The sequence below is a fragment of the Arvicanthis niloticus genome, chromosome 26 (genome assembly GCF_011762505.2).
Source record: "Arvicanthis niloticus isolate mArvNil1 chromosome 26, mArvNil1.pat.X, whole genome shotgun sequence".
NCBI lineage: Eukaryota > Metazoa > Chordata > Mammalia > Rodentia > Muridae > Arvicanthis > Arvicanthis niloticus.
Window position 1 is genome coordinate 8924668 of NC_133434.1, and position 27295 is coordinate 8951962.

Consider the following 27295-nt stretch of genomic DNA (forward strand, 5'->3'; position numbering starts at 1 on the left):
TTCCTCAGAAATCAGGGAGGCTAGGGATGCGGGGGGGGGGGGGGGGGGGGGAGGGAGGAGGAGAGTCGACACTCTTAGGCTACACTAAAATGACCCAAGGCTCTAAATTCACCATCTCGGGTACTTAAATTTTTGCATCAATTTGAAGTAAACGACTGCCTCATTCACATTCTATCACACAAGTAACTCCAGTGCCTTTGTAAAACAAACAAACAACAAAACACCAGTTTGGGTAGCTGAGGAAGGTGGAGCCCCAGAGTCTTAGAAATACAAAGGACCTGCTGGGACCCAGCATGACCACTAGGTGGCACTAGTACAGAGCTAATTCAGAGGTCAGGTCTCTAAATCTATCCTCCCCAAACCGGCTCCTTTATCAACTTAAGTCAATAATACCTAGGTACACTGGAAACCGGAGCTTGAATCCGGCTGCTCTTATAATCCCATAGCGAGACTTTTATGTGATTGCTGCTTTTATCATTAATAGCGCATTTGCTCTGCATCAGGGGCCTGAATTAGCAGAGGCTTAATAACGGAAAGCAGCCTAATGTTTACACTAAGCTAAGCAAGGTCACCCGGGCATTCAGAGAAATGACCCGAACGTCTCCCAGCAGGATTAACGTAAATGAAGCATTTCTTTGATTAGCTTTGTTCAGCTGACCCCGCTTTCGAAATGACAGGTTTCAGAGAATCACAGTTTAATTACATAATCATACAAAACAATATTTAATAAAGCACAGAGCAAACAAACATAATGGCAACATTTTCTGGCTATTACCAGCAACTGGAGGCAACCAGACACAGGCTTAATTCTTTAATCTTGCAGAGCCCTGGTTAGGGAAGAATCCGGAACACAATTCAGGGGATGGTGATGGTGAGGGTTAAATGGTGTGTGGAATCCGAGTGCTGATCGATCACGGTGCTTAGAAAGTGTGCAATAAAAGAAACCCCCTTTTCTTCTCACCAGTGACAGGGTTTAGCATCAATAATTAAAATGGGTGTTTGCACGGCTCCTGTACAAACTACGGTCGGAGAATTTTATTCCTTAGAAATCACGTCACATCCACCCGTCCTTTTCACCTTGCAAGCCTTAGAACAGAGCTACAGAGGAGATGGGATGGGGGAGGGGATGTTTAAAATGCAGATTAAGGATAAATGCGGACCTTTCACAACTTGAGCTGGCCTTGCGCACGTGGCTCTCTATCCAGAGCCTCCCTTTCCTCAAGACTTGCTCTCTGCTACGGCAGAGATGGGTCTTTACTTTCAGCTGCCAGCATTCTTCCTGCTGTGGTTGTATTACCTCCACCCCCGGGGCTGGGGGAGGGAAGGCGCTGGGGGCGGGGGGAGGGAAGGACGGGGACGGAGGCTCAGACTGGATCGTGGGTTGTGTCTGGTTTCAAGTGGGCAGAAACGGAAGGGCGGGGTGTGGTTTTGAAATACAGAAAACCTTTCTCTAGACCTCCAGGAGGTTAGAATAGATCTTGAGTTCTTGCTTTAATTCATAGTCGGAAATCCAGGTGAGAGATGGTTTCCCCCGAGAATGGAGTTTGTCCTAAAGGAAAGCAGTTGGCCTGGAATCTGCAGCCACAGAAGCTACATGGCTCTGCTATTGTCGTAAAAAGATTTGTCTGGTCTTTGTTCTAGGTTTCTGGGAGAAAGCGTCTAAAACTCTTGCAATTTCCCAAGTTCTAGGAGCCCCTGACCTTACCGGAATTTATAGTAACGAGCTGGCTCTGGGTAGTAGCTAGTTCATATGTACACCTCCCATAAGACTGAGCCCAGAGAGGGTGGGGAGTCAGTTTACCAATTATGCCGGCATACCAAAGCTCTGAAAAAAAAAAAAAAAAAAAAAAAAAAAAAAAAAAAAAAAAAAAAAAGCCTGGATGCTGAAACTTGTTGAGCTTATTGGTTGGTGAATGCAACCATGCAAAGAAGACTAAGAACCATGAGAAAGGACCATACTGGATGCTTTCAGGTTCTGCACGATGTCCTTTGCTTGGTCCCAATTTGTATCCTTTAGAACATCATAAGAACAGAACTTCCTTGAGTTCTGGGAGTTATTCTGACAACTTTATCAAAACCGAGGAGATTTGTGGTCAGTTTGTCAGAGTGTGACATCCCGTCTGCATCCCCTACACGAAGTAACTTCCTGGGGACAATATCTTTAAGTTGGGAGTTCTGACCTAACTCCAGGTAATCAGCGCCAGAATGGATTCCAACTTTAATAGGTCTTTACAACTGCCTGGCCTCTGGCAAGCCACTGCCCACTGTGATTTATCCCCCGCACCATAAAATGAAACTGATCTGCCTGGGGATCATTCATCCCAAAGATGGGAAGAGAAAAGCCACCAATCCAAATTATCATTGCCAAATCAATTAAAGCAAGCAGTTAATTAAAGTAAGCTTTCTTACTCGTGTACATAGGCTGCCTTCCCCTAAAGTGGGGTTTGAGAGATCAGCGCTGAAGTGAAGGAGATAAGGCTTTTATAGCTCAGGGGTGGGGCGTTTCCAAATGGGAAAAAATAGAAGAGGGTTCCAGGAGCAGACTATAACTGGTGGTCAGAACAAGGTAATCACAACAGGTAGTCACAATGAAGGAGTCATAGACAGTCATAGAACCTTTTGAAACAAAGGTAGGGTTGCATGATGGTTACAACAACTTTCTGAAGCAAAGGCATGCTTGCCATCCCTGGAACAGGCAGTACAGAACCATTTGTAGTTAAGGTTACAGGTGGAACATAGCCCAATCCTTGAGAGACAGGTTTAATCACAAACAGGAATGAACCTAGTTTGTCTTTACTATAAGATGGGTTTCAAGGCTTTAGCCTTAGACAGAGTGGTTCTTCAGGATCTCCAGAGTCTCAGTCTCCCTATTACGTGACAATGTGTCCTTCTGTTCCTATGCCTCATAGAATTTTAATTAGGACTAGCTGAGGTCATCAATGTGAAATGTTAGAAGAAATCCACCAGAGCCAGAGAGATGGCTTTACAGTGGAGAGTACTTGTTGCTTTCTCAGAGGACCTGGGTTCAATTTCCAGCACCCACACAGCAGCTAACAACCATCTATAGCTTCAGTTGAAAGCGATCTAATGCCGCCTTCTGGCCTCCACAGACCAGGCATGCAAACGACGCACAAACATGCATAAAATAAGTTAAAAAATCATTTTTTAAATGAAAAGAAAAGGAAATACAATATATCATTTTAATGGTTTACCTTTTGTCCTGTTTTTTTAATGCATCACACAAAGGTACCATGCCCCGCTATGAGGACATTTCTGTTAACATTGTCGGCAGAAGGGCTGGAGAGATGGCTCAGTGGTTAAGAGCACTGACTGCTCTTCCAAAGGTCCTGAGTTCAGTTCCCAGCAACCACATGGTGGCTCACAACCATCTGTAATGGGATCTGATGCCCTCTTCTGGTGTGTCTGAAGACAGCTACAGTGTACTCACATTAAAAGAAAAGAGAGAGAGAGAGAGAGAGAGAGAGAGAGGCCTACTTGTGTGTGGGAGGGGGTGCCTTTAATCCCACCACTATATAGAGTTCGAGGCCAGCATAATCTACAATAGAGAGTCCCAGACCACCCATATGAGATCCTGTCTGAATAAAAATATCACTCTACAAACAAAACAGAGGTGAGGCCTAGCATTTTGGGGTGAGCAGGAGTGTGTCTTTAAAGGAGATTGTGGGACCCCCAGCTTCTTCTCTCTCTCTTCTTTGCTGCTGACTATAACGTAAGTAGTTTCACTCCTGTGTACACACCCACCACAGGCCTAAAGGCAGTGGGGTCAACTACCTGGGGCTGGGACTCCTAAATCTAGAAGCAAAGCAAACCTTTTGTCTTTATGTATCATGGCAGGTGTCTGTTTTGGTAACAGAAGGATTACTGATATATATCCCTTTGTCTTTATCTCCATTGGGAAGAATGTCTTAATTCCTAGGTCTTTATCCTGAGACCATCTGTACTGGCTGGTTTTGTGTGTTGACTTGACACAAGCTAGAGTCATCACAAAGAAAGAAGCCTCAGTTGAGAAAATACCTTCATGAGATCCAGCTAGAAGGCATTTTCTCAGTTAGTGATCAAGTGGGGAGGGCCCAATCCATTGTGAGTGGTGCCATCCTTGGGATGGTAGTCTTGGGTTCTATAGGAAAGCAAGCTGAGCAAGCCAGGGGAAGCAAGCCAGTAAGCAGCACCCCTCCATGGCCTCTGCATCAGCTCCTGCCTCCAGGTTCCTGCCCTGTGTGAGTTCCAGTCCTGACTTCCTTTGGTGAGGAACAGCAGTGTGGAAGTGTCAGCTGGATAAACCCTTTCCTCCCCAACTTTGTCTTAGTCATAATGTTTCATTGCAGAAATAGAAACCCTGACTAAGACATCATCGAAAAATAAATCTGGATGCACTGAGTGATGTATCAGACGGTATGAGTGTAGGGGCAGAAGAAAATGGGAGAGGTGAGAACACTGCATCAGACCTGCCTGCTCTTGTTGCCACGGTGACGGCAGGAGATTCATGCTCACCTGTTGGAAATTTCCCGGCACTTGGAATGAAAAGCAGTTAATTTAATGGTTGATTCTTACATCTTTGCAATTGCAGTGATTATCTGAGCAAGCAGCTTGCTGGAAAGTCAGAAATAGGGTGTCTAAAGAAGGAGTTTGGGTCTAAGACTTATTCTCCATATATATGTATTCTCAGTCGTGTATTCAAGTGAGAGACTAACGACAGATAGGATAAGGATCCTTTGGAAAACACTGATAAATAGACATAACCAATATACCAGACAAAGAGGATAGGACACAGATCACACATGCAGAAAAACTGAGACCCAGTAGGCTGTGCTCACTGTGACAGAGGGTGCCTACCACCAATCACCCTGTCATCACAAGGATGGCTTAGATGGTCTTTGTGGGAGGTCTCTATAGAGGGCAGTCTCAGGTTTCAGTCACCCTGATATAGGAAGCTGTGGTTACTAGTTTTTGCAGACACTCTCAACATCCCCAAGTCTTTTGTCAATTTCCTGAGCCTGACCAGGGGAAGGTTTGCCAATCCCCATGGTTCTAGGACATTGGGTCCTTGATATCGCTGTGGCTCAAGCCAATAATACAACTTCCCCCCCTCAGTATTCCATTCTCTCCCCCCCCCAACAATTTGTGACTTTTTGGAGACTGAATCTAAGTGCTGAAGGTTGAATTCCTCAGCAAGACTCTTCCCCTACTGCCCAGACAGCTGCCATCCTGCACAAGATGGCGGAGGGAACTCTGGCCTCTCTTCCTTTTCCTGTCAGGATAGCAATCTGTCACAGAGTCCCTTCCTGGGAGTTCATGTACACGAATCACTTTTTCAAAGCCTCCAAGTAATGTCACCTTAGGGGTTAGATGTCTTCAGCATTTGAATTCTGAGTGGCGCAATTATCCAATCCATAAACGAAAGAGAGGTACAGAAGGGGAGAGAGAAGAGTAGAAAAATATAATTATTTTAAAACCTAAAGTTAGGGATTGAATGACTCTCTTCCATTATTTCATGACACCCAGTTTTCTACCCTAGTTCATGAGGAGAGGGCAATGCCACAGGTAAGATCAGTCTTCAGATTATATGTCTGGGGACAAAGAACCAATACCTTCTCAAGTGCCACAGGACACACTATTTCTGCTTTGCTTTTTGCTTCGGAGAAAGCACACTTGGGACTGGGGAGGTAGCTAACTGATGAGAGCACTTGTTATGCAGACATGGGGACCTGGATCCAAATCCCCAGAGCCCACCAGGGTCAGGCGGGGCTTGCTGGCTGCCAGCCTAGCTCCTGGTTCAGTAAGAAACTGTCTTTTGAGGGAAGGGTGAGTGAAAGAACAGGACAACTTAAAGGTGCACTAGCCAGTCTGAGCGTGGCAAACGTGGCTCTGGCAGGCCTTTCCCTTCCCACTACCCCCACCCCATCTCCTCTACCTCAGTCAGAAACATTCTATCACATTCCTAAATCTAGCCCTACCAAGGTCTTTTCCCTTATTTGGCCACTTCTTTCTCCTGAGGCTGACCACTAGGGTCCAGCTATCAAAGCATTAAAGTTCATCAATCAAAAGCCCCCTTTGGCTCACCTAATTAACATGCCCAATTAAAGTTAAACACCTCATCCTAACACAGGACTCCCACCTTCACCTTTATAAACCACCATTTGCCTCTGGGCCATGTCTGTCCCCTCTCTATCCAGAGACCCGCCCTTTGGGACAAATATCCCTTCTCCCTCTCCCTTGCTCCTTTCTCCCTTCCTCCTCATCCTCTATCTCCTGTTTTTTGTCTCTTATTCCTTACCCTCTGTCCTTCTGGGTCAAATAAGTCTCCTTGGTCTTGAGAACTTAGTCTTGGGGTGTCTTGAGCTGATACCGGTCCCTTCACACCTGATACCCTCTTCTGGCTTCTATATACACACACACACACAACACACACACACACAAGATTCCACATCCATGTGTGCATATATCATATATCATCTTTATACACGCATAGACATACTCTGCCACACACGTACATACAAAATTAAAGATAAGCAAGCATACATCCAACAGCGTTGTTCTGGTTTCTAAAGTATTCTCCCAGAATCCATATTGTTCATACAATTGAGATTTTTTTTTATGGTACAGGGAGAGTTACCTTAAGAAAAACTGGGAAGTAAGTTTTGTTCTGCCGTTGGACGGAAAAGCAAGAATGGCGTCATCTGTTCATCCCAGTGAAGGCCACTGAGAACAGAGTCAGAGTTCCAGGCTGAAGAGCTGGTCCAGACTCTGCCTTCAGGGGCCTCTAGGGCCCCCAAGAGAGTTAGACCCACACTTGCAGAAGAGGGGTCCTTCTCTGAGGAGAAAGCAGGGGAGGCTGCAGGCTTGAGAGGCAGAGCGATGCTGGATACAGCTGGATACAGAGATGCTGAGCTCTGGTGTTCAAAAATGAGTCAGAGATAGCAACAGATCTGGGGCTGCAGAGACAAGCCTGACTGAAGATGAATGAACTGCTTGTGGAACAAGAGCCAAAGCCAGTCCGGGACACTGTTTACCTTTATGTGAATAAATAACTGGATGTATGAATGGAAGTCCTGTGAGCTAAAACTATTCCTCTCCGTTCCAAGACCCTAAGAATCAATGTGTCAGCTCCTAGGCTGCCCTCAGAGTCTGAAAACAATCCTGTTGACATCTTGTCGAATTTACTGCTACAGAGTGAATGCAGGATCCACATGAAGGATGACCCGCCCGAGTAGAAGGCAGCCTTTCTTTGTCTTTTTAGATGCTCTAACCTGTTGCTGCAGCTTGCACTTGGGTCGTGTTTCCTGCTATCATATTGCCAATGGCTCACCCTGGCTCTTCTCCCCATCGCTAAGTGTGTTGTAACAAAATGCCACAAACTGGTTGTCATCATTCCTCATGGTTCTAGAAGCCAGCAATCCATGGATCCTGGACGCAGCAAACTCTGAACTGGGTGACGGGAAACCCTACCTTGTGTCTCTCTAGCTTTGGGTGGTGTTCAGCACTATCTGGTAGTCCTTAGAGCCTGTCATTTCATAGTGTTCTGCCTGTGTTTCTGTGTCCTGATTATCTGTCTTATAAAAAGGCCGGTCATGTTGAAATGGCCTCTGGGGTGACATGAATGGGTGGTGGAGATGGGGAAGTTGTGACTCTGAAGGGGCTGGTGAGATCCCAGCCTTTTCCTGTCCCTCTGTGCTTTCTCCCCTACCACGTGTTCCACCATGATGTACATGGTACATTACTGTCACCACAAACCCAAAGTAACAGGGTCAGATGACCGTGGACTGAAACCACTAGAGCTGTGCATGCCAAAAATCAAATCATTCCTCTTCCTGAAATTGTTTCAGTCCCGCTGCCCCGGCACTGCTGAAAAGCTAAGAAACAGGGGTCCCCTCCCCGTGTTACCTGCATCGCCACAAAATCTTCTCTAGTCCATTTCTGCCATGCTAACACTTCAGAAGTTGTGGCATAGGGATCACTGCTTTCAAAAACAGCCTAGACTACATAGCTAGACTGCCTCAAACAAGATGGCTCAGCAGTTGGAGAGATGGCTCAGCAGTTAAAAGAAATGGCTTCTCTTCCAGAGGATCTGCGTTCAATTCCCAGCACCCAGATGACATCTCTCAGCTGTCTATAACACCTGTTCCAGGGGAATCCAAGAAATAAAGAAAACCCTCATTCTTGACTGTCTGTGCTACCTTCTCTGTCCCCCTACAATCCAGCAGTCAAAATGACCTTTGAATTGTGTAAGATATTATTCAAAGAGTAGAGTCCCTCTACTCACAGCTAGATTAAGGACTGAAGCCTTGGTAGAATGTTTCCCTAATTCCATCCTCAGCCCCACAAAGGAAGGAGTGAAGAGAGAGGGAAGCAGAGGAAATGAATGTACCAGCCCCTCCCTCTGTAAGTCTGCTCTCCCTCTGTTCCTCTTACTGTGACCTCAGCTGTCCCCATGCAGCCCCTGCAGAGGTTGATTCCCACCACAGGACATGTGTCCTTGCTAACTCTGTTGCCTGGAGGCTCTTCCCTGGGTTGCCACACTGCTGGTTTCTTCTCGTTATTTAGCTCCCATTCAAAAGGGCAGCTAAAGCCTTCTCCTACAGAGTCAATGGAGCTATCAGCCTCCCTATTGCCTTACTGCCCTGTCTCAAAGCTCACCAGAAGCCTAAAGCCAATCACGTCTGCCTTTCCCTTCCCTCCTCACTTAAGCCCCTTCTGTCTACATATAAGGCTCGACCCCACCCCCAACCCCATCCCCACCCCCGAGCCAAGAACAGAGCCTTTCTGGATATGGTTTAAGTGACGAATGATCGCTGAACGGGTGAACAAAAGGTGTGACTCGGATGTCGAAGGAATAGAAAAAAAAAATATTTTAACTTCAATGGCAGACCCAGGGTTAATAATTCTGAAATGGACAAGCTTTATTGATCGTCAAGGAAAATATCACCCTAAAATATCACCGAGCTGTAGACTCCTAGCCAAGAACCAAGAAAACATATTCTTAGCCCAGACAATAATAGGCACGGGGGTTTCTTTTCCTTCCCTTTCTTTTTCTTCCACGGAAAATTAAGAAGGATGGTTAAAGGCAAGGGGGAAGGGCACCGGAGCAGCAGATGTAGCTGAAAGGGAGAGAAGCAAAGAGTATGGAGGGAGGGGAGAGTACGGGTCGGTGGCGTTTAAACGACCTAGCTGAGCTATGAAGGGGATGGCTCATGTTACCAAGGACAACTGCCACACTCCTCAAGGCACCAAGTCCTGGGGGTCCGACACTGCTTCCCTCCTTCAAGCCCCCATCCCTCACATTCCTCTTCTTTTTAAAAAACTGTTATTTATTTTATGTATATGAGTACACTGTGGCTGTCTTCAGGCACATCGGATCCCATTGTAGATGGTCGTGAGCCACCACGCGGTTGCTAGGAATTGAACTCGGGACCTCTGGAAGAGCAGCCAGTGCTCTTAACCACTGAGCCGTCTCTCCAGACCTGCTTTCCTCTTCTTATTGTCCTCCTCCTCCTTCTTATTCTTTTGAGACAGGGTCTCACGATGTAGCCATGGCTGGACTGGAACTCACTCTGTAGACCAGGCTGGCGTTGAACTCACAGACATCCACCTGCCTCTGCCTCTTACTCTCAGATGCCAGAAGATGTGCACCATCGTGCGTTAGCTCTGTCTGCATCCTTGATCTGAAGATATGTGAGCAGGATTCAAGCAAAACTAGGGAAAAGTACCAAAATAGAAATACTGACGGAAACGCTCCACAAAATGTCACATAAATAGCAAATTATTTACTTGGTGAATGACAGGGTTGCAGGCTTCACTTGTGTGTTTTTCTAAAATTAGCATATTACCTGAATAATGTTGAACAGTTAAAAACAAAGCGTAATGGCGAGACTTACCTTGTGTATTAGCAGAGTACTACTGTTGTGTCAAATGCTATACACCTCTGGTTCACTCAGCTACAGGTGAGCAAGTAATGTTTGTAAAATGCTTGTGTCACCCCAAATTAGCATGGGGTTCACGAAGAATCACTCGGCAAGAGAGGTCCAAGGAAAGGAGAAAAACGGAGAAGCAACCTGTAGCCATTTTGTCAGCAACCCAAGGACTTCTGTGCTAAGCCCGTGGCAGGCCTCTCTGCTCCCATCTGGAGGCAGTGAAACCAGCTTTCCACAAGAGGGCGGTATCTAACCAATCCCCAGGCCGGGCAGCAGAAGGAAGTTGCTTGCCAGAGGTCAGGATCCAAGGTCAGCCTGGACTACGGAAGGTCCTGCCCCTTATCAAATAACCAATCAAAAATAAAGAGGGCGGTAAGATTTCTCTAAACAAGAAAATCCTGACTCATAAGCCTGTGGCCATACTACCAGCTCAGCCTCTCCAGGTCACCCCTAAAGATAGAAAAGCCCTACCCCCAGACAAAGGTACCTCCAGGGAAAGACATTAGGATTTTTATTTATAAGGCTGAGATTCAGGACATCTTCAGTTCTCAGACGTGAGCAAATCATAGGAAGGGGCCCCTACCTACTCCTAAAGCCCAGCTCCCAAATCGACATCTCTACCAGGAAAGATAATAAATGACATGACCAGACCCAGAGGCTTCTGAAATAAGGATTAGCACTACAACACCAGTAAAACATGCACAGGCATGCACACCTTTTTTCCTGGTTATAACTGGCACCTGCACAGAGATCCACACTGTGCTTTCATATGAATAGAATTGGGGAGCTGTGACCCCAAAGAGAACTAGGTAGAGAAACGTACCAACAGTGGGCAGGGCTTGTATCCCATCCACAGAGGGTCTGCAGTAGTAGGGTTAGGACCCAGCCTGAGATTTGGCCCTTCTGACGTGCTCTGTCTGGAAAGTGTTGATGCTGTTTGTCGGACAGTAGGGCTATGTTGACAACAGTATAAGATTGTGTGTTTGTTCCTCAGCTCTGGCATATTCAGAAATAAGCTTGCCCTGCATCGGCAAATAGAGCTCATCCTAGGGATAATTTCTGATACCCATCTTTTTAACTCCCAAGAAGTAAGTATCCTTACTTCTATTTTTCAATAGGAAATCAAGGACTCCGAGAGACGATCTGAGCTGGTGAATCTTGGCTCCTGGATTTGATCTTGGTTGCAAAGTTCCCGCTGGACATTCTAGCTCCGGGGTGAAGAAGCCGGTCAACTGAAATAGGGGGAAAATGCAAACGTAAGCGATTTTTTTTCCCCAACAGAAAGCAAAAGGGCAAGCGCTGTCGGAAAGCTTGGTAATCACAGTCAGGATCAGAGGCTCTCGGAGGCGGCCCTGGTGGAATGGGAAATGTGCAACTCCTGAAGAGACCTCCGCACCAAGCAGAGCCAGCGGGCATTTGAGAGGAAGTAGCTGCCCGAGTTCCGAGCTGCCTCACAGAATAGAACACTATGAATTATTTAGACCAGAACGCCCTTTCTATTTTTGTATTCAGGAAAGAGGAATATTCATGGCAAAGGCAGGTGGTTTGGGGGTTATTTTTATTTTTTTACTTATTTACTTTTGTTTGGTTTTTCATCTAAATGTACATTTTTTTTTGAAGATTTGTCCCACAATACATGGAAGTATTATGAAGTATTATTTCTTTTAATTTCTTGTCCTTTTTTTTTTTTTTTTTTTTTTTTTTTTTTTTTTTTTTTTTTTTTTTTGGTTTTTTCGAGACAGGGTTTCTCTGTGTAGCCCTGGCTGTCCTGGAACTCACTCTGTAGACCAGGCTGGCCTCGAACTCAGAAATCCGCCTGTCTCTGCCTCCCAAGTGCTGGGATTAAAGGCATGTGCCACCACGCCCGGCTTTTTGTTTGGTTTTTAAGCTTTCAACGGCTCAGAATTCCCCAAGCTCTATCTCCCTTAAATGATGAATCTAAAAAGCAGAAAAACAGACGTTTGAAAGCCTGAGAAACTGGTTAAAGTATTTCACGGCATTTAGGTCTCTGTCTCCAAATGAAAGTGTTACCTTTTTATTAGTCAGACGGTGGACATTTGGGTTCTGAGGTTTGTGGTTGGTGTATATGTGGGCAGGAGGGGTTCTATAAAAGGCAGGCCATTACCAGGAAGTGCAGCATCAATGTAAAATAATCTTGATATTCAAAATAGATGTGTAGCAGTTATGTCTTGGGGGAAATAAACAGATTTAGCCAGAGTCAAGAAGAAAAAAAAATCAGATTCCAATGCACTATGTTGCACGTGGTTTAATTCAATTGTGGCATGCCTGCAATCTTATCATTTAGAGGGAGGAGACAGAAGGACAATACATTAGAGGCTCACCTGGGCCACATAGGAAAACCCAGTCAAAGGAGAAAAGGAGGAAACGAGGAGGGAGAGAAAGAAGGAGAAATTAAAAGCAAGACAAATATTGTTGTGTTTTATAAAATGATAAAGAGAGAAGGAATATGTTTGGTGAATATGTAGTCAGGTGTGGGGTAAGGGGGTGCCTCCGGGGGCCCATGAGGAAGCATCCCTTCCCCTGAGGGACCCCAGGGTGGTATAGTATAGAATAGTTTATGCAGGACATGGGGAGGAGAGTTGAGAGGTTAGTAGAGACAGAGAAAGGCAGAGAGAGAGAGAGAGAGAGAGAGAGAGAGAGAGAGAGAGAGAGAGAGAGAAGAGGCCAGCCACGAGCATGTGAAGAGAGGGGGGAAGGGTAATGAGGGAAGAAAGGACAGGAAAGAGGGTAAGAGAGCAAGAGAAGAGAGAGCAGGGGGCAAGCAGCCCCTTTTATCTTGAGTCAGGCACACCGGGCTGTTGCCAGGTAACTGTGGGATAGAACCTAGACAAAACGCTAACAAATAGACTAGCAGTGATAGCAGTCTTAATCCAGCTAGGAGGCTGAAGAGCTACTTCCTGCTTCCTAGGCCCTCTCTCAGGTCTCTTCCAATCTGTCCTGCACCCCCAAACCTGTCACTTAAGTCCAACTCTCCCAATGAATGTGCCGTACCCCCAACTCCAACTTGTCCAACACACTGCTACCGGGCTCATCTCCCTAGCTCAAAGGCGGGAACACTGGATGATCAGGCTCCGAGTCTTTGTGTGGATTTCGGTTACCCACAAACCTGGTGCTGTGTGTCCTCCACAGCTCCGCTGTGATCCCCTGAGAGAGAGTACAAGCCTTATTTTGTCTGCATCACTGTGATTCCTGACAACTAGAGACTGTGGGCTAGTTGTTGTCACGTGGTTCAGTGGGCAACGGCAGCTGGGTACCCGCTAGACCCTCAATAAATCCAGTTTACTCTGACTGAGTCATTGTTAAGCATATCCATCCACGCAGACTCGAGTGTTCAGAAGTGTGCTGAAACCTTTAGGAGTGACTGCAAGCAGATTTGCGAGCTCGGTGGATTAATTTCTTCCCTGAGAGAGTTCAGTGACACATCCATTTTGAAAGACCTTTTTTTCTAATGATTCCTGGGATCCAAAAGCCTTCTTTGCCTTCTACTAAGGGAACCAGGGGACCGAGCTGGGGGTAGCGGTGGCTGCTTGGCAGAAGGGTTGTTTAAAACAGCTTTAACCAACTGGTGTTCAGTCTTCCCACAACCCTGCTAGACTCCCCTGCCTAATTAACAGCTCTAAACAGACTTTACCGTGTATCCTTCTACTGTGAAGCTAATTCCTCTTTCCCCTTTTGATCTGTCATGCTACCTGAACTATGCATAGATGTGTATGTTTTCCTGTGTGTGTGAGTTTTATATGTGTATGTTTATAAGTTGAAAGGTTAAAGTCACACAGACCCTCTCCTCTGATATACAAACATGTTTTTAAATATGGTTTTGGGGTTGCTTATAGATGAAAATAGCAGAATGTATGTAATTTGTAAGATGTGTCTCTCATGCTTTCCTCTTGCCAAAGCAGCTTATTAAGCATTCCAATATGTTCAGGAAAATGAAAATTTTAATTAGGAACACCCTGTAACAGCTGTGCCGAGAAAAGGTTTTATTATATATATATTTTTTGATCACTTGCTAAGACAATAAAAATTAGCATCTTTCTAGTATTTACTAGGAGCTCACCAGCCACACACAACTTGTCAGTCCGTATATCCACCTGTGAGTGGTTTCTAACTTTGGCGTGCTGGGATGCTGGGATGCTGGGATGCTGGGCTCAGGGCGGCAGAACTGCTGGCCCTGGACAGCATGGTGAGCCAAGCAAGTCCTCGTGGATCTTCAATACTGTCAATTTTAGATTTTAGATGCACTTCAGTATTTTAGTATTTCAGGGTTTCTTGATTTTGGAATCAGGAAAGGAAGTCTACTTTTTAAAAAATGTAAGTACTTCCCAAATGGTTGAAGGCAAAATCTCAGCGGGCATAATTAGTGGAGCTGAGACTTGGGGCCCCCTCCACTCCACTCCCCATCCCCACCCCCTTTCCTGCCACTCCTTCCGGTGCCTCAGCCTGTATACTCTTCAACTGAGAAACTGGAAAAAGGCCGGGCGGTGGTGGCTCACGCCTTTAATCCCAGCACTTGGGAGGCAGAGGCAGGTGGATTTCTGAGTTCGAGGCCAGCCTGCTCTACAGAGTGAGTTCCAGGACAGCCAGGGCTACACAGAGAAACCCTGTCTCGAAAAACAAAAAAAAAAAAACAAAAAAAAACAAAAAAAAAAAACAAAACCAAAAAAAAAACAAAAAAATCACAACATCAAAAAAAAAAGAAAAAAAAAAAAAACCAAAAAAAAAACGAGAGAGAGAGAGAGAGAGAGAGAGAGAGAGAGAGAGAGAGAGAGAGAGAGAGAGAGAAAGAGAGAGTCTGGAAAAAGCGGAAGCCTCATTAATGCCCTTAATGCTGCCCCCTATGTTGAAGCTGAGTGCGTGCAGCCAACCCTTCCACCAGGGGAAGCACAGGGCTGCCCCTTTACCAGCCCTCCTATCCCTGCCAGCATCTTCGTTTACATTATTTTTGACAGTTCCTCTAAAGCTAGCGATCGGTGATCATCTATCTTGCGCCAGGTTCCACGTCAGGCATGTCCTGTTGATCCAATCTTTATGGCAATGCCACAGGTACACCTCTGGGAGATTCAGAAACCTGCCATATCACGGCATCAGACTCTAAGGACTCTAAAGCTTTTTAGTCTTCCTCGGCCACTCCTTCCCGCTGCTCACAATGTATCTCCTCTGCTCCATCTCACCTTTAGCTACAGACCCAGAACAGCCCTTATTCTGCTAAAAAGCCTTCCCCCACCCCCACTCCCGCTTTTTAGAGACAACTCCTCGCTTAGAATTTGTAGCGCTTAAGTGACATTTGGGCACTGTGGATCGTGCCTTGAATTATTTAAACATTCCTGTGTGTTCAGGAGTTCTTCAACAGATGAAAATTCCTTAGAGGCAGAGTCACGAGCTACCACTGCCGTGACTCAGTTCACCGTGCAGAACAGACGCTAATGATCATCTGGTAAAAGAATACAGTTCTCCCAGGCATGTCGAATGCCATCTTCGCTGCAGTCTGTCTCCTGCAACTGAACTAAATGCAGATAAACATCTCACTCGCTCAAAAAACTGCAGACAGATGCTTAACAGTAAATGGTGTCTTTTGCAGAGGATAAAGGGCTATCTAGTCAGGGTTTGGAGGTCTCTTGGGGATTGCACTGTCTCTAATGAGGATTATAAAAGATGAAGAATAAAAAGAGGTCCAGGAAGGCAGGGATGACGGCTCAGTGGCTAAGGTTCGGTTCCCAGCATCTACATGATGGCTCATAACCATCTATATAACTCCAGTCCAAGGGTCTCTGGACCCACTCTGACCTCTGCAGGTACTATTGCAAAACACCCATTCTCTCTCTCTCTCTCTCTCTCTCTCTCTCTCTCTCTTTATTTATTTTTAAGAGATCCTATTATACTTAAAAGAAAAATGCAGATTTGAGCAAAGGCAAGATGGCCCTGACAATGCCTGCTTTCTCTGAGGAATGTGTCCCGGATCAATGAGTATCAATCTTATTGATCTACAAATACGTATTTTCTTATATATTGTATATACACATGTATCATCTACTCTGTATACAAGCACTGAGGCTACAAAGTACTTTCGCAAGCATCTGTCAAAAAAAATGGGTGAATAACTTATGTAATGGTTAATATTTTCAACTTGACAAGACCTGAAACCATCTCAGAGACAAACCTCCAGGTATACCTGTAAAAGATTATTTTGATAGGTCATCTTCTGGACATGCCTGGGGGTATAGCCTTGAGCTGGTTCACTGAGATGGGAGTACCCAGCCTGGCCTGAGGTCCTATAGTGCATACTAGGAAGAAGCTATAAACAGCAGGTCTTGTTACTCTCTGCTTGACAACTGCAGATGCAACCTGACCAGCTGCCTCCTCAAGCCCCTGCTACCATGAGGGACGGTACCCATGAACTGAGAGCAAAATAAACCCCTTCCCTCCGGAAGTTGCTTTTGTGAGGTATTTTGTCTCCATTATATAACATGACTAAGACTACTTGGTTAGAGAGAAGTAACTGCGGAAATGAGAAAAGAGTAGTGAATCTGCTACCCAGGGATGCACAGTGAGGACAGGGGCTGGCACACAGAGGAAGGGCAATTCTGGTATGTGAGGAAGTTCTCACAGAGATGGTAGGTAACATCAGATTGGTACTTTCAAATAAGAACAGGGCGTGAGTAGAGAACAAATGACGGGAAGAAAACCCCAACCAAGCAGGTTTTAGTCAGGGGTGGACATTCACATCTCCAAGAAAGACGTTCACGCATGTACAGTAAGCAGGGTATGGCATCACCTCAGGCTCAGGTGCTTATGTCAAACCCCTCCTTACATAGGCTAGCACACCACTGTCCTGAGACAAGACGGCACTAAACACTAAGCCAGCCAAGCCAGGTAAATCTGGGTTACCAGTGTCTGATAGGTAGGAACTGAGTCAGATGTAACGAGCTGCATGCTAGGACTTTGAAGGAGACAAGATAAATTTAAGATTGGATCTTTGCACTCAAAATGCTAACCATCTATTCTAAATGACTAAGGCATACGGAAATTTGAATATAATTGCAGTTAGCAGTGTAGTCAGTGCTGAGTTACATTCTTCTGACTGTGTGACATGAAAGGGTTTAAGAGGATTAAATTAGTGTGTTTGATAGTGGTACCATCACAGAAAATGTCACAGATTGTACAGGAAACACCAATCTACTCTGATAAGCACCCTGGATCAAACTCACTGTGCTACCACAAAGGGAAGAGAGAGAAAGGGGGCAAGGACATTAAAGCAGAAAAGAAAACAAGTTAAGAAGAAAAAGGGTCAGCTTCAGGAGGGAGACAAGGATGGTTAACTGAGACGTGTGATGACTTGAATGAGAAATGTCCCCTCCGGGCCTCTGTAGGCTCAGGCAGTTGGCCATTTACTCCCAGTTTGTGTACTGTTTGTGGAAATGAAGGAAGGGTGGCTTTGATAGAGGAAATACATCACTGGGGGTGAGCTTTAAGAGTTTAAAAGCTCCACCCCATTTCCGGTTCCCTCTCAACTCTGCATTTGCTAATAAAGGTGTGAGCCCTTGGCGGCTGGAGAGATGGCTCAGCAGTTAAGAGCACTGACTGCTCTTCCAGAGGTCCTGAGTGTTCAATTTCCAGCAACCACATGGTGTCTCACAACCATCTGTAATGGGATCTGATGCCCTCTTCTGGTGTCTCTGAAGACAGCTACAGTGTACTCATATACATGAAATAAACAAATCTTTAAAGAAAAAAAAAAAAGGTGTGAGCCCTCAGCTTTGTTTTCTGGCCGCTATGCCTGCTTATTCCAACATGATAGACCTCTCTCTCTCTCTCTCTCTCTCTCTCTCTCTCTCTCTCTCTCTGGAACCGTAAGCCAAAATAAACTCCTCTATAAGTTTCCTTGACGGTGGACTTTTACCATAGCAACAGAAAAGTACCTAATACAGGTAAAAACGACCAAAACACACTATACACTTGGATAAAAATGTTGGAATAAAACCCATTACTATGTATTATCTATACTGATCAAACCAACCTTCAACTTGGGCTGATTTTTGTCCACGTTTCTCCTCTCATGGCACAGCTTCTACCACACATGGAAAACCTCTGGTGTTCCAAACAGTCAGGGTTCAAACTTGAAACCTCTAAGAAGGAGACCAATTTCTAGGCCAGCTGGGAGGCCTCTATGCTGGGTGGTTGTATGTCAATTTCACACAAGGTAGAGTCATTTGAGAGGAAGAAACCTCAGGGGGTGGTTTGTGTTTGGTTTGGTTTTTTTTATTGATTGATTGAAGACTGCTAAGGCAGGACCCTACTTACTGTGGAGAATGTCACCCCTACCTAGGTCCTGGGTTCTACAAGAAAGCAGACTGAGCAAGTCACAAGGAGAAAGCCAGTAAGCAACATTCCTCTGTGGCCTCTACATCAGTTCCTGCCTCCAGGTCTCTGCCTTGAGTTCTTCTTGTCCTGGCTTTCCTAGATGATGGATTACAAGACATGAGACAGAAATGGTGCACTCGTCTTTAATTCCAGGACTAGAGAGGCAGAAGCAGACAGAGTTTGAGGCTGGCCTGCTCTACAGAGTTCCAGGACATCTAGCATATAACCCTTGCCTACACCACAGAGAGAGAGAGAGAGAGAGAGAGAGAGAGAGAGAGAGAGAGAGAGAGAGAGAGAGAGAGAGAGAGAGAGAGAGAGAGAGAGGTTGATTCTTCTTCAGATTGCTTTTGGTCATGGTGCATATCACAGCAATAGAAACCGTAAGTAAGACAGACTCTGACCCGGCAGCTGGGTTGCAGGAGTTACTGCTGATACCACACTCTTACCAGATCCCGTTCGTGCTGAGACCCACTACATGAAAGACGCCCTGTCGATTTTTGGGGGGGATGTTAAAAGCAATAGACACAGTCACACTGTGAAGGGAGTCGAGACTCACAGAGCTGAGTCAGGGCATTCAGGAGGCGGCTTCTAATTTTTTCCTGATTAGAAAACCCACAAGAACCGCTCTGCCCCAGAAGCAGATGTTTCATGCTGCCATTTAAAAGTCTGTCTGAAGTCATACAAACATCTTTTTTAACAGTTCCAAAAAAAATGTTACAGCAACGCCAAGTTTGTCACTAAGAACTCCCTCCCACAAAGCCCTCTTCAATTTCCCTGATGCACGGGAATTTGACAACCCAGCCCCATCTCCTAGATGAGGTCAGGGCTGTATGGGGGCTCTCTGTCCAGGGAGCAGGAGTCGGGACCACAAGACATCACTTCAAATCACGGATAGCCGAATCCAGCTCTTACGGCACCTGATCATTTCCACATCTCAGCCTCTCCCGTTTCGTCAGGCCCAAGCCTGTTTCATTCAATGGCTCCAGAAGTCAAAAGGCAGTGAAGGAAAACTCAGTATTCTGTGACTCGCACCATCCAAGTGCTAGCCAGGCCAGAACACGCTTAGCTTCTGAGATTGGCGCATTCCAGCTGCTGGGGCTGGAGATCCGCCTACATGGGCACACATGTTTGGAACATATATCCTTTGGTATCTTAAGAAAATTATTTGTTCGTTGTGGTTTTTGTTTTGTTATTTGAGACAGAGTCTCTCTCTATAGGCCTTGCTGTCTTGGAACTCAATATGTAGACCAAGCTGGCCCTGAACATAAGAGACCTGCCTCTGGAGCTATAGGATTAAAGACAAGAGCCACCATACTTAGCCTTAGGGCTTAGTAAAGAAAAGACCTTTGTTCTTTTTCTGCTTTATGGGAAAACAGTAGGTTCAACTACAAACTATAGGCAGTCCACAGATCTATGAAAAATAAGGTGAACATGACCTAAAGGGGGGAAAAAAGAGGAAGGACAAATCAAGGCTGAAGTTAACATTGAGTTGTAAATTTGAGCTCTGTTCTCTGGATTCGTCTGGTCTCCCTGCGGAGCCCTGGGAATCCTGAGGTCTGGCCTTGCAGCTAAGGAGTGCTTCAGAGAACGCAAGGTGAAGTCATAGAGTCTCAACGATTTTACCACAATTAACTCCTAGTCAGTGAGACTCAGGTGTTATATTTCCTGCACGGGAGTTGTGAGCACTCGAGTGTGATGATGTGGGAATCAGAGCCCGTCTTAAGAGACGAGGTGAGCTTTTCAATTTGATTGGCTCTGGTCATTCACATCATAGATAGATGTTGGATATGACTGACAAATTCTTTATGAGTTTCAATAAATACAAGTCTTTTGTCAGAACAAGAAACAGAAAGGTATTTTTCACCAGCAGACGGCAAAGAATGTTCCAGAAATGTACTGTTGGAGCCACGAGTGACTCTGCAGTTCCATGTATGTCCACCAGGTGGTGTCAAAGTTGCTTGGCACCCTGCTGGGTCCATTCTACAGTAGCAGAAGACAAAGATGAAGTCCTTATTCCCAGGATGCTTACACTAAAAAACTTACCTACTCGCCTCTAGAAGGTACATCGGGAGAAAAAGCAAGCAAACAATTCTGCATATATTATGACTTACAAAACTCGGTGTCTTGTTATAAGTCATCCCAGTGAACACTAAATATGGTAGTCGGTGTGTGTTTGTAATCCCAGCACCAGGAGGCGGAGGATCCCAAGCCAGCTTGAACTATAACCTGGATTCTGTATCAGAAAGGGGGACGGGGGGCCTGGGGGTATAGGGAGGGGCAAAATCAAAATTTGAAAATTTTCACTGAAAAAAACTAAGGAAGTTAATGACCTGAACCAGGACTATTTTTTTTTTCTAACCCCAGATCTGAAACTTCTACCCGTAACTGCTTCCCAGAGCACATCTGGAACACTCAGGGATATTGCCTGAGGATGGTGTTTCCTAGCCCCCAGCTGCTTGTATTAATGAGACCTCCTCCAGCCTTCAGGAACAAAAGCACACCGCCCTTCCTTTCTCTCCAGAAGCCAGGTACAGCTGAAGTAACAACCCTCTCTTCTTTTTATTTTTGGTAATAACATGAAACCTTAATTCTTTTTATCTCCTCTGTTTCTTTAGGCAGTGATGGACATATGGTAGATCATATGTAACATTTGCTGTCACAAACACTGTTAGAGTCATCGACATGGGCAAGATGGCTATTGCTATACGGCTTCCAAGTTAGGGGCCCTTTGCCCAGGGTTTGGGGAAGCTGACCCATCTTTAAATATATGTGTGTGTGAGTGTGTGTGTGTGTGTGTGTGTGTGTGTGTGTGTGTGTGTTCGCGTGCATGAGTGTCTGTGTGTGTGTTTAGATTTCTTTATGAGTGTGGGTGTTTTACCTACATGTACGTATGTGTACCATGTGCTTACCTGGTGTCCATGTTGGTCCTACTAGGACATCAGTTTCTCTGAAAATGGAGTTACAATGGTTGTGAGTTTCCATGTAGGTGCTGGGAATACTACGAGGGGCCTCTGGAAGAGCAGCAAATACTCCTAACCACTGATCCATCTCTCTAGTCTCCAGAGGAATTCACCCCCCCCCCCCCATCTGTCCACGTGAAAGGTAGCACCTGCCGGGCGGTGGTGGCGCACGCCTTTAATCCCAGCACTTGGGAGGCAGAGGCAGGCAGATTTCTGAGTTCGAGGCCAGCCTGGTCTACAGAGTGAGTTCCAGGACAGCCAAGGCTATACAGAGAAACCCTGTCTCGAAAAACAAAAAACAAAACAAACAAAAAAGAAAGAAAGGAAGGAAGAAAGGAAGGAAGAAAGAAAGAAAGAAAGAAAGAAAGAAAGAAAGAAAGAAAGAAAGCTTGCACCTGTCAGAGGTGTCACGAGTGCAGCAGCAGCTGGAAGTGCATGTACCAAAGCCTGTGGAGTGGGTAGCTGTCTCATCACTTCTCAGATGAGGCTAGCAGAATTTAAGCAGCTACTTGCTCCAAGCCCTCAGGAATAGAGACTGAAAAGCCCCCTACACAGAATCCCAGGAAGGTAGCCAGACTCTGATGCTGCCTTCCAAAGGCTGCCTGTTGGACCGCATCTCTCATTTGCAACGTGCAACTGTTAACTTAACTTAGTAAGACAACCCCCAGATAGCCATCAGAAGCAAAAAGAAAACTGGACCCGGAGGCGTGGCTCGGCTGGTAAAGCTCCTTTACAATGGCATGAAGACTAAGCTTGGTCCCTACCACTTAAAAAGCTGGGCACGGTGACATGCCCCTATCATCCCAGTACTGGGGAGTCAGGGACAGGTAAACCCCTGGAGCTTGCTAGCCACCAGCCGGAATGAGCCCCTGGTCCCAGTGAGAGAACTGTTTTATAAAACAGGGTGGGTGGGTCTTCATGAGTGGAGGTTAACCCCCAGCCTCCTTGTCCTCCTTGTGAATACACACATACACACACACACACGCACACGCACACGCACACGCACACGCACACGCACACACACACACACTAAAACTAAAAACACACACACTAAAACTAAAAAAAAAACCCACGGAAATACTCTCTGCTTGGAGAGTTGGCCAAGCTCCTCTGGAGTCAGGTTTCTATAGATGACAGATGGTCACACCTTGTCACTCTTTCCCAAGAGAATTAGAGACACAAAACCAGTGCATGTTTTTTAAGCATAATAATAAGATTTTCTTTAAAAAAAAAAAAAAAAAAAAAAAAAAGTGAAAGGCTGTCAAAAAGCAGAACAAAGCTGGTCCCTGAGAGAGCTGATCAGAAACCCATCCCCCTCCCAGAAGCCATTCCTTCCCTCCTTTTCCCCCCTCCCCATAATTAAATCATCTTCCTCCCTGCTGCTGTCAGAGCGGCAGCCTGGTCACGTGACTGTCACTTTACAGTCCGCTTATGTCACTGCTTGTGATTCTGACTCCAAGGCATAGTGACGGCTCATTTAGAATCAATCAAACATTTATTAGGAGAGGGGGAGCCAGGGCCCCCTGGTCTCCAGTGCAGTTCTCTCCAGTTCTGTGCCACAGGCAAGGGCAGAATCAAAATGCCTCACGGTGGGGGATGGGGAGGCGGGTGGGGGAGGGGAAGCTCCACCTAGTCTAAGTGCTGCAGAGGGTCAAGGCCCGTGGCCCCACCCTGCTCCCCCACCCCCACCCCCGGGCTATGGATTTCATTCCAGGGAAGACTGGAGAGCTACAACGGCAGAGGATCTGTAATCATAGGTCTTAGCCAGCTGTGGCTGCTGTAGGGAGACCTTTAGTCTCTGGATGGCTTAAGTTACAGCCTTATTGCTCCTCGTGGGGGGATGGGTAGCACAGAAAGCTCAGCCTGAGTGGCCCCAGGGTCTGGTGAGGTCTCACTCCTTAGCTGTCGAGGTTGATCTCTCTGTATCTTCATTAGACATAGAGGGGGTATACACCATACACACCCACAATCTCACCAGCTAAGGACACCCACTTCCTAATGGCCGACACTTAGGGAATGAGAGTTTCAACATAAGGACGTGACAGGGACTCGAACACACCGACCACAGGAACTAGGATAAAACACTTTTGGAAATCACGCTTGAGAGTCTTGACTACTGAGGAAACAGGGGTATTTAAGCCAAGTTACTTCCAAGCAGAAGTGCTTTAAAGCCCAGAGCATAGTATGTAAAACATAATGAATGGCAGAGAGCTGCAGGAAGGGTCTCGTTGGGGTGAACTTTGCTCTGTGGAACTAGGAAATGGTTCACTCTGTCATCTAGTTGTGTTTTGTTTTGTTTTTTTCTGGTGTGTGTGTGTGTGTGTGTGTGGTGTGTATCTGTTGATGAGTGTGTGTACATATGTATACATGCACATGTAAAAGCTGGAGGTTGACACTGGGTGTTTTCCTCAATTGTTTCCTGTCAGTTTTGTTTGTTTCTGAGACAAAGTCCCTCACTGACCCTCCAGCTGGCCTCACCTCAGGGATCCACCCAACACTGGAATTACAGATTCACACCACAGCACAGGGATCAAAACCAGGGTCCTGGAGCTTTACACAGGAGGCACGTAACTGACTAGACCATACCCTCGCCTGTCTCTTACATCATGTGTGACCTCATCTTCATGGCATTGGAGGTCTTGTGACAAGTCCAACAGCATCCCTCTGGTGCCTGGTAATATATGTATGTGTGTATGTATGTATGTGTGTATGTATGTATGTATGTGTGTGTATGTATGTACATATATATGTGTGTATATATGTATATGTGTATATGTATATATGTGTATATATGTATATATGTGTGTATGTGTGTATATGTGTGTGTATATATATGTGTGTGTATATGTGTGTATGTGTGTATATGTATATGTGTGTATATATGTGTGTATATATGTGTGTATATATGTGTGTATATGTATATATGTGTATATATGTGTGTGTATATGTGTATGTGTGTATATGTATATATATGTGTGTGTATATATATGTATGTATATATGTGTATATATGTGTGTATGTGTGTATATGTATATGTGTGTATATATGTGTGTATATATGTGTGTATATGTATATATATATGTGTGTATATATGTGTGTATATATGTATGTATATATGTGTATATATGTGTATATGTGTATATATGTATATATGTGTGTGTGTATATATGTGTGTGAATATGTGTATACATATATACGTGTATACATGTATATATGTATACATGTATATATGCACATATGTATATATGTGTGTGTATATATATATATATATATCAAGCTCTGTGATATAGTTGAGAAAGTCAATGAACAAAAACTAAATTGTTCAGTGGACCCAATAATATCATGAGGACACTTGGGCCAAAACTAACGCTCAGTTTCCTCCCTGCGTGCCCTAGTCTCTCACATTGCAATGTGATGGATGTTGTTCTTGGCAAAGGCATTTGGGGAAAAAAAAGAAAAAATTGGGGTGTCCAGATGGATCTGACATAGACGACACTCCCCAGAAGGAAAAGGCTCTGAGATTGATGAGTAGGACTCCCCCAGCCACATGGAGCCGGTGGAGACTCGGCCAACATGTCTCCATCCCAATTGTTCACAGCTGAAATGATGGAGCCTGCTAGTCTTGGTCCAGCATTCCAGGCCAGGGGGTGGAGAGCACACAGCGTCTCTATGGCCTGCCCCACTTTGCTTGCCTCTCCCACAACGACTTCTAGTCCTGTGTCTCTCTTTATTCCCTTTTTTCCTCCTCGTCTGAGCCTTGTAGCTATTGTTAGACATCACTCTTATTGGGCGCTAAAGAACTTGCTGCCCTTTGCTAATATAAAGGTCGCCTTGAGTGGTGAGATAGCTCCGTGGGTACAGCTTCCACCTCAGAGCCCTGAGCTCAGCTCCAGCACCACACACAGTGGGCATGTGGCATGTGCTTCTAATGCCAGCACCTGGAAGCCAGTGACAGGAGGCTCAGACACTCATGACTGAGCTGGAGAGATGGCTCGGTGGCTGAGAACATTGGCTGTTTTTTTTTTTTTCCAGAGGACCTGGGTTCAATTCCCAGCATCCACTATCATCTGTAACTCTAATTCAGGGATCTGACATTCCCCTTCTGGCCTCTGCGGACACCGGGCACGCACATGGTGCACAGACACGCATGTAGGCAAAACACCCATACTCATACACTAAAAATCCGTTTCGATTTTAAAAAGAATTTAGGTGGGAGAGATGGCTCTGTGGTTAAGAGTACTCCTTGCTCTTACAGAAGACCCGGGTTCAGTTCCCAGCACCCACATGGTGGACAACCATTGGTAATTACAATTCCAGAGGGTCCAGTGCCTCCTTCTGATTTCTGTGGGCACCAGACATGCATGTGATGCATACATATAATATATATGTGCAAGCAAAACACCCATACACATTAAATGAAAAAAAAATCTTTACATTTTTAAATAAAAAGAAATTTATTTATAGCATTTTAAGCTATATAGAGACTTGATGTCAGCCTGAGCTACATGATCCTGAATATGTATATACATATGCATACATATTATATATAAAGACTATATATACAGGAGAGAGAGAGAGAGAGAGAGAGAGAGAGAGAGAGAGAGAGAGATATCCTTGTTACCCGTGGTCCCTGAAGACTGTCAATTTACATTCAGGATTTCATATAACTAATCCACTTAAACTTCACTATAGTGAGAACTTTGATATCTCTCTCTCTCTTTCTTTCTCTCTCTCTCTCTCTCTCTCTCTCTCTCTCTCTCTCTCTCCCTCCCTCCCTCCCTCCCTCCCTCCCTCCCTCTTCCTCCTACCCCCTTTCTCAAATAAAAAAAACCTTGCACAATCCATATTGCCCTACCCAGTATGACTCAAGTCACCCTCTTGTAAGACCTTTATCACAGACTTAGTGTTGCAGAACACTCCAGCCACATGCACCCGGGGAATCTGTTCAACATACTGCCTGTAAAACCTGTCTCGAAGTCCCCTCTAGAGTGTGTACCTGTCTTTTTACTGAGTTGTAGTCATGCCATACTTTTCCTCCCACAGTTTAAATCCATCGCTTCCGCTCAGAGCCTCCTGTGGCTTCCTTGTTCCCGCTGCCGGATGAGGTTCAAGTGCCCTGCCTATCATTGGAGACCCTAGAAACCTGTCCCAACTTACCCACCCAGGTGTATCTACTTCAGATAAACCATCCTCTTTTCTCCACTCCCTCCCCTCCTTCCTTGTGTCTCTTCCCTTGCGTTGTCTCCCTCTCACTCCTCTTGTACTTAGCAAACCTGAGGACCTGCTTCCCAGGACCCCTGCCCTGGACAGCATCCTAAAACCACTACATCTTGAGCACCCACCTTTAGCTCAGGGCGGTGCTAGAAAACCTGCCCAGACTATCTTAACCCCTTACTGAAGTTGTATCTGTTCTGCCCTGCAGCATGTGACACCCACCTAGTGAAAGACAAAGCCAGGGGAACAGCGGGTGTGTCGAGTTCCTAGCTTCTCTCCCTCACATCAGTTGGGCACAGGAGAGAGGAGCGTTGACTCTGATTTCATCCATGTACATTCACTCCAAACATCTCTGTGTACAGAGCAGGCACTAGAAGAGAAGCTGGCAGCCTACTATGGAAGATGGGCCAGGAACCTGGCCTTAAGTAAAAACACTAGGAGAAGGCATGTTACCTTAAGGGTTTTTTTTTCAATGTTTATTTTATGTGCATTGGTATCTTGCCTGCATATGAGGGTGTCAGATCCCTGGAACTGGAGCTACCTGTCAGTGAGTGCTGGAAATAAATGAACCCAGGTCCTCTGAAGAACAGCCAGTGCTCTTAACTGCTGAGCCATCTCCCCAGCCCAGTGGGTTACCTTCTTGACATCGAATTCTGTGTCCTTTCTCCCCTTGAGTCAGTTGTCTCCTGCATCAGCCTGGGTGTGCCTGGCTTGGGGGCCTTTGAATCCTGGGTAAGCTGAAGTGTTGATTTGCAATAAGCAAGTTCAGATCCGGCACGTGTCAGTTACCTCTGAGCTCTGAGCGGGAAGCGT